Consider the following 8,107-nt stretch of genomic DNA (forward strand, 5'->3'; position numbering starts at 1 on the left):
ATATGAACTCTGGAGAGCGGGGAGGGGTTCTTCTTAGTGTCAAATTTCATTGGCTGAGGTTTAAGTTTCAGGGGGGGGATAGCTCATTTGCATGGAGAGGCCTTCCAGGAAGTTGAACCTGTAATTTTGCCAAAGATTTCGTGGCGTTCCTTAGGCAGAAGACCCGGAATCAGGCTCCTCAGATCAGGCAAAGAAGAGGAAGCCCCCGATAAGAAAAGGGAGTCCATCATTTTGCATCGAGCTCAGGAAAGCTGTCTGGACATGGTAGACTATAACCTCAGTAGCGAGTTGTAACGGCTGAGCAAATGTCTGTGAAGTAGAATGTGGAATGCTCTGGGCATAAGCTGAGAGACGGTATAGCTGGGTCATGTGGTACAGTTATTTTAAACCTTTTGAGGGTTCTCCTCGCCGATTTCCAGAGCATCTGGACAGTTTTGCAATCCCACCAACTGTGAATGAGGCTCTGGCTTTCCGGTTAACTTCTGCAGCACCGTTGCCATGGTTTTGTTGGTAAGTGCCATTTTGACTGGAGGAAGACGAACCTTCGGTATTTCTATCAGCATTTCCCTAGCTGCTAGTAACAATGAACGTTGAAAAAAAACCTATTTCTTAGCCACTCTTATATCTTCTTTTGAGAACTCTGTTTAGACCCCAAGCCCATTTTTTGAATGGGTCATTTTTGTTTGTATGACTTTCGTTTTTTGAATTCTTTAGATATTCTGGAGATTAATTCTTGGTTTTTAACTGGCAAAGATTCTCCCCCATTCTGTGGGCTTCTGCTCCATCTAGTAGATTGTTTAGCTGTGCAGACCCTTTTTTAGTTTTATGAGGTTTCAATAGTCAGTTGCTGGCCCCAATTCCTAGGCAAATGGTGTCTTATTCAAAAAGTCATTTCCTGTACCTATATCCTGTAGGGTACTGTCTATGTTTTCTTCTAGCAGTTTTAGGTTTGACATTGAAGTTTTTGGTCCATTTGGAGTTAGGTTTTGTGCAAGGTGATCATACAGGTCTAGTTTTACTCTTCCTTGTGTGGACATCCAGTTTCTCTAGTACCTTTTGCTAAAGATGCCGTCTGAAGTGGAAACATAAGTGTTCTTTGGAAAGTCAGTTGTGTTGGATGGTGTTTTGCTGAGTCAGACACATGAAGGAGTGTTTTCCCATGGTGGTCACAATGAAAGGATGTTTCACTAAGGCAGATTCGTGAAGGAATGTTGATCTGAAGCAGACACAGGTGAAAAGATAGTCTGCTCAAGCAAGCACTTAAAAGGACTCATGATAAAGGATTGTTCACTAACGACACGCGTGTATTGGTCTGCCTTACAATGCATAGTTGAGCTCCATTTATCGGGACTACATAGAGAGAAATGGGTCAAAAAACCTTCTGGTGGTATGCTGCAGTTTCTTGCCACTTCTGTGAACTCGATAGATTGGCAGAGTGATGTCACTTGAGACAGACTCATGTGCTGAGGCAAGACCCATGGAGGAGGACACATGATATTTGGAGGGAGCATAAAGAGGACTGACTCAACAGACCGTGAGAGGAGCTTGCCTGTAGAGCTATCGGTGCAATGCTTCTTGGTGTTGAGTCTTCACAGATCTTTTCTTCATGGAGAGAGGCTTGGCAGAGAGCTCCTTGTATCCATGCTGGTCTGAATCCTTTCTGTGGTTTCATGCCAAGTCGGCTGAGGCCTGGCTGTCTCTGCTAGGTCGTGCCACCACTGCCGATTCATGTTGGCTATTCTCACACTACTGAACTGGACTGCTGGTGTATCTATCCATGAAGTGTTTGTGAGTGGATTGAGCTGCCGCTGCTGACCTGTAAATCAAACTGCTGATTTCCTGACAATGCAGATGGGATTTGCTCCAAAGAACCACTTCTAAACAGGTTCACTTCCCCTGTATCATAATAACCTTTCTTCCCCACTACCTCTGGCCGGTGGTGGGCTAGAAGGGAGGCTAAAGCCTTTCAGGACCCTTGTTAAAAGTATGCATTGGGGAAATTAGTAACAGCCGTCTCTTCTCCAGTGTATGTTTCTGGTGCCTTTGTCAGATATCACATGGCTGTAATCACAGGTGCTCATGTTTGGTTCTTCAGTTTTGTTTCATTGGTTTACATGTCTGTTTTGTGCCAGTGCCATATTGTTTTAATTATTATCGCTCTGTCATGTATTTTGTGGATGGAATTGGCAATTCTAGCATTTCTCTTTCCACACAGAATGTTTGGTCTTTTCTGGGTTCGTATGAACTTAAGGGAACATGTTGGTTTTTTTAATTAATTCATTTTATTTATATGAGTACACTGTAGCTGTCTTCAGACACACCAGAAAGGGCATCGGATCCCATTACAGATGGTTGTGAGCCACCCTGTGGTTGCTGGGAATTGAACTCTGGACCTCTGGGAGAGCAGTCAGTGCTCTTAACTGCTGAGCCATCTCTCCAGCCCCCTGGGTTTTTTTTTTTTTTTGTTTGTTTGTTTTGCTTTGTTTTGTTTTTAATGTCTATGAAGTTGAGATGGGAGTTTTGATCGGGGGGGTGCACTGGGTTTGCAAATAGCTTTTGGTGGACTAGTCAACTTCATAATATTAATCCTACCGACTCATGGGCTTGGGGCTGTCTTTTCATTTTCTAGTGTCTCCTCATCTCTTTCTACTGCAAAGTTCTTTCACCTGCTTGGTTACGTTTATTCCTAGGTATTTCCTGACAGGCTATTAGAACACAGTATTTTTAGAAACCGTGAGGGGCGGGAGAAACCTGAGATACTTCCAGGAAAAAAAAAGAAGTCTTTGGAAAAGACAGACACACATGCAGTGACAGAAGGAAGATACAGAGGCTAAGGTTTGTTGTGTGGGCCTCAGGCAGGATTGGGGAGCGTCAGGAAACAGTGTCCTGGGGAGTTCCGTGACAGCCAGGGACCAGAGCTCTAGGCATTATTTCTGCTTCCTTCCCTGCTCTCTCTATCTTGGAGTTTCCACTCTTCAACCCTGCCTGGCAGGACATAGGGTATTATCCATCACATGACTGTTAGTGTCTTTTAAAGAGGAGCAATGAGGGTCAGAAGAGAAGCCAAGTTCATGGCTTACATTTTGGTACTTTTATGTTAGGCATAACTTAGGAAAATGCCTACTGAGTGCAGTCCTTGTGATGGCTGGTTCTGTGTCAATTTGACATGAGCTAGAGCCATCGGAGAGGAAGAAGCCTCAATTGAGAAAATGTCTCCATAAGATCAGACTATAGGGCTGGAGAGATGGCTCGGTGGTTAAGAGAACTGACTGCCCTCCTAGAGGCCCTAAGTTCAAATTCCAGCAACCACATGGTGGCTCACAACCATCTGTAATAGGATCTGATGCCCTCTTCTGGTGTGTCTGAAGACAGCTACGGTGTACTTCTATATAATAAATAAATAAATCCTTTTTTCAAAAAGGATCAGGCTGTAGGCAAATCTGTGGGGAATTTCCTTAACTAATGATTGATGTGGGAGGACTCACCCCACTGTGGGTGGCATCATCCCTGGGCTACTGCTCCTGGGTTCTGTAAGAAAGTATGCCATGTGGATCGAGGTAAGCTAGTTCTTTTTTTTTTTTTTTTTTTTTTTGGTTCTTTTTTTCGGAGCTGGGGACCGAACCCAGGACCTTGCGCTTCCTAGGCAAGCGCTCTACCACTGAGCTAAATCCCCAGCCCCTTCGAGGTAAGCCAGTAAGCAGTGCCCTCCATTGTCTCTGGGTCAGCTCCTGCCTCCAGGTTCCTGCCCTGCTTGAGCTCCTGCCCCGACTCCTTTTTAATGATGAACTGTGAGTGAAATAAACCCTTTTCTCAAGTAGCTTTTGGTCATGGTGTTTTATCACAGCATAGTGGCCCTAATTAAGACAGTCCTGTTATACTCAAGTCCTGGGGAGGCACAAGTCACCAAGGGCACTCCCATCTCTGGCTAAGCTAAAAGCATTAGTCCCAGTGACTGTGGCTGCTGTTCTCCACATGGAGAGTGGTGAGGGAAGAGGAGTGAGAGACTCCCTGATAGGGAGACAGACAGGGAGAGGGGCTAGGCCAGGACTAGGTTATAAAGGTGGCAAGCTTCCAAGATGGCTGCCTTTTCCTCCTGAGACAGGAGTCTGGCAGCTTAGAACAAAGGCCTGGCAGGCTTTTCTTCCACCAGTAGGGCCCACCTGCTCATGGACCAATCAGAGGTGCCCAAGGCAGTATCAGACATGTTTTACCCCATGCTGTGGGCCAATCAGCCAGCCTTTGTTCAAACTCACTGACCCTGATTTAAGAGAAGATCTTTCAAAGACTTTAAAACAACAACAACAACATCATCATCATCATCATCATCATCATCAAACCACCACCAACCAAAAAAACAGCCCTGGAGAAGAGACAGGATCTTGGGGCTCCTGTACTCTCCTCCACTTTGGAGAGGGTCTTTCTGCTGGATGTGAGTGTGTGTGTGTTCTTACCCCTAATTAAACCCTCTCTTCACTGGCTAAGCCTGTTTGCTGTGTTTCATATTTTCCCCCTGGTAAATGTCACACTCTGTTTTTCTCTGTCTTTTGATTCTGGTTAGATCCAGAAATGCTCACACATGACAGCTCGATTATGATATATCTAGAAGCACAGGACTGGGGACATGGGAACTGGCCACAAAGAAATGGAGAAACCTAAGTTAAGCACCGAGAGATGACAAAGGTTTGAGAACATGAAATATGTTTTGAGCACCTGAGATATGGGATTATTCTGGGGAGGGATTGTAAGCACTGGGCCATCTGCATAATTCACCCCATCCGTCCCTTCTGTCACCCGTTCTGATACTTTTAACGACATCTTGTAATTTTATAAGGCAGAAATGGGCGGTGCTAAAGGAAGAGGAAACAAAAAGGTAGACTTGTAGTCGGCTGCCAAGACACCAGAGGGACATAAGGAGCATCCGTGTCAGCATCCTCTGGTACAGAGAGCATGGCCTGTGGCTGGTACAACCACAGATTTCAGATACAGACTGTGGGAGCCTCCCCAGTCTGAAGACCCACTGAGGCAGAAATAAAAATACAGTGGCATCCTCTGACTCTCTTTAGAAACAGCCCGGCCTGTGGTTGATGTCGCCTCAGATGAAGACAGCGGGAAGGTTCATTTGCCCAAGCAAGATCAAAGAACTCCTGTGACAGGAGGGTGGGGGCCGGGGAGGGGGGGAGTCAGTGTAACGACTTGGAGAGAACAGCTGGGAGCCAGAGAGTTAAAGGGAACATGATACACCTGAATGTGTAATGGGAGGACGGCAGGAAAAATGATCTCCTTAAAGAGAGATGCACTTATAGACCTCGGGGTTCCCTGCCTTGATGTGGCTATGACCACACCTGCTAAGCCTATCTCATTCAGAAAGCATACATTTTATTTTCTTTTCCTTTCTCTCTCTCTCTCTCTCTCTCTCTCTCTCTCTCTCTCTCTCTCTCTCTCTCTCTCTCTCTCTCTCTCTCTCCCTCTCTCTCTCCCTCTCTCCCTCTCTCCCTCTCCCCTTCTTTCTTTCTTCTGGATGGCAGCACTGAGGTTTATTGGAGCAACCTAATACAGACGCTGAGGCTTGCCCATGGTGTTCTTGAGGTACAAAGCCCAGACGTTCTGCCAGTTTTTCTTGAGCAAGGGCAGTAAGAAATTGACAGCCAGGTGGATGTTGTAGACCGGCTCATCATCGGCCATCTTCACGTGGCCGACGGCAACAGCCAGACACAGTACCTTCTTCATCGGGACTTGATTGTGGATTTCACCTCATCCACTTTGGCCACCATGTTTTCATTGTGTGTCAGCAGGGAGGGCAACTTATCAGCCTTGTTTAGGCCCGGGCCCAGGATACCTGGGATCTGCTTGATCAGAGACTCTGGGCTAGCTTTTTGACCAACTTCTTGTTCTTCTTAAGCTTCTTGAGCGCCTCGATGTCCATGTGGGGGATATCCACAGCTTTGGCTTCGTCACAGCGCTGCTGGTCCCCCAGGATGTACACCGAGGACTTGGGGCGAGGGTTGGACTTAAGCCTGACAGTGCCCGAGAAGGGTTTGTCCTTCTGAGGGTCGTAGTTCTCCAGACTGATCTCCGGAAACTCGCGGTGCTTGTGCTGGTTCCGGTGCAGGACTTCCGGCACCGCCTTGTACAGGGTATCGAGTGAGACTTCATGGCTGCTCCTGCCGCAGAAACCGGAAAAGAGCATACATTTTCAATTATTCTCTCTGCATGTCCTTTTGGTGGACACCAGGAAACACCCTAAGACCACTCCAGCAATGTTGCTGTAAAATTATTTAAAAATAAAAATGGCTTTCTTTTACTCTGCACTAGATCCAGCACCACAGTGCCCCAAGATATCTAGTAGATATCTTCGTCTCAATCCGCAAAGCGTCTTACCTGCTCTGCTCCACCCCATATCATACTGCTGATGGCCTCTCTCTGAGCCTGGCAGCAATCTCTCTACCCATCTAGTTCCCAAGGCAGGCTGCCATCATGCCAGACTCACATATCCCAACTGCATGGTGGCCCAGTGTTTCTAACTGCTGCACACTCTCTTAAACTTAAATTGTTACAGGAAAGAACACACAACACAATAACCTCTGACCCAATTGATAAGATATAATTGCCCACCTAAACATACAAAGCCCTATACACATCCATCCCTTAAGAACATTCATAACAACCTGTAAATACACAGAGCGGAATCTTAAAATCAGCCTCCATGTTCTCTCCCAGGCTTCCTCTGCCTTCCTGTTCCAGTCTCCTCCTCTTCCCTCAAACTTTTCTTCCTGCCCCATCCTTCCTTCTCGTCCAATGACAGGCCTCGTTCTATCTTGTACCTGCCTTCACCTGCATAATGACATCATCCTACACAGCAACTCCTAACAACATTGTTCTGTCTTTGTAGAAATGAAGACACTGTGAAGACATATTCTCTGTGAACCCCAGTTAATTGGAATTTCCTCAGGAATTTCATGCTAGCAGAAGGAAAAGGCTGGAACCCACTACCAGTCTGAGGGGGACCTTGTTTCTCGTACGGTTTCACACAGCTCTTACAACTTGTCAGACCGCTTTGTAAGAGAGACCGGAGCCCAGAAAATGATGGGCCAGTCGGTGGTAGGTGAGATAACATTGTTGGCTGGGACTCCTTAGCTGTACACACCTGAACTCTCATCTTGAGACCTAGCAAGCTAAGAGACTTACAAGCCACTGAACTTCTGTTCTTCCCGGTGTGGCCGTGTTGAATACTTCTCTTCCTGCTGCTTTTATAGCTTGATGTACTGGATGGATTTGTGTGTCAACTTGACCCAAGACAGAATTATCAGACAGGAAGGAGCCTTAGTTGAGATGCCTCCAATGAGAAGCAGCTGTAAGGCATTTTCTTAATTAGCGATCAATGGGAGAGGGCCCAGCTCATGGTGGGAGGTACCATGCCTGGGCTGGTAGTCCTGGGTTCTTTAAGGAAGCAGACTGAGCAAGGCATGGGAAACAAGGAGGTAAAGCTAAGTATCACCCCTCTGCATCAGCTCCAGCTTCCAGGCTCCAGCCCTCCCTGCTTGAGTCCCTGTCCTGACTTTCTTTGGTGATGAACAGCAATGTGGAAGTGTAACCTGAATAAACCCTTTCCTTCCCGACTTGCTTTTTGGCCATGGTGTTTTGTTGCAGCAGTAGAAACCCTCAGACACCTCTGGTTGCTATGACAGCAGCACAGCTGTCACCGTTCAAGAATGAGCTATTTATCGCTACTCTTGCTGTTGCTGCTTGCAGCTTGTAGCCAGCATCTTGTAGGTGTCAGTGAAGCCAGCTGCCTTTGCATCCTGGCCGGTGCAGTGCCCAGAAGGGCACTCACCATCAATCAGGGATGTGGCCACTCCATGGCTTCCACACTGGCATGCCTTCTGATGTACTCAGCGTTAACCTCCTCTCTCCACCGTTACTTTGTTACAAGCTCACTCTACTAACCTAGGCAAGAAAAGATAACTCAAGGAAAGCCTCTTACTGCACCACAGACAGAGCAGCTCAGGAAGGTCTACCTCAGCAGGCACACCCAGAAAGCTGACCAGCAAGCTGTTATACCCAGAGAGAAGCTGTAACGAAGACAGCAAACCTCCTGAGTGTATGGATG

The 8,107-nt window shown here is 46.7% G+C and overlaps 1 pseudogene; it reads right to left on the reverse strand.

Annotated features, from left to right (window-relative positions):
• Nucleotides 1–5,547: 5,547 nt before the first annotated feature.
• Rpl10a-ps7 (ribosomal protein L10A, pseudogene 7) lies at nucleotides 5,548–5,923 on the reverse strand (annotated as a pseudogene).
• Nucleotides 5,924–8,107: the final 2,184 nt, after the last annotated feature.

Source organism: Rattus norvegicus, chromosome 19 (genome assembly GCF_021556685.1).
Source record: "Rattus norvegicus strain SHRSP/BbbUtx chromosome 19, alternate assembly SHRSP_T2T, whole genome shotgun sequence".
Lineage (NCBI taxonomy): Eukaryota > Metazoa > Chordata > Mammalia > Rodentia > Muridae > Rattus > Rattus norvegicus.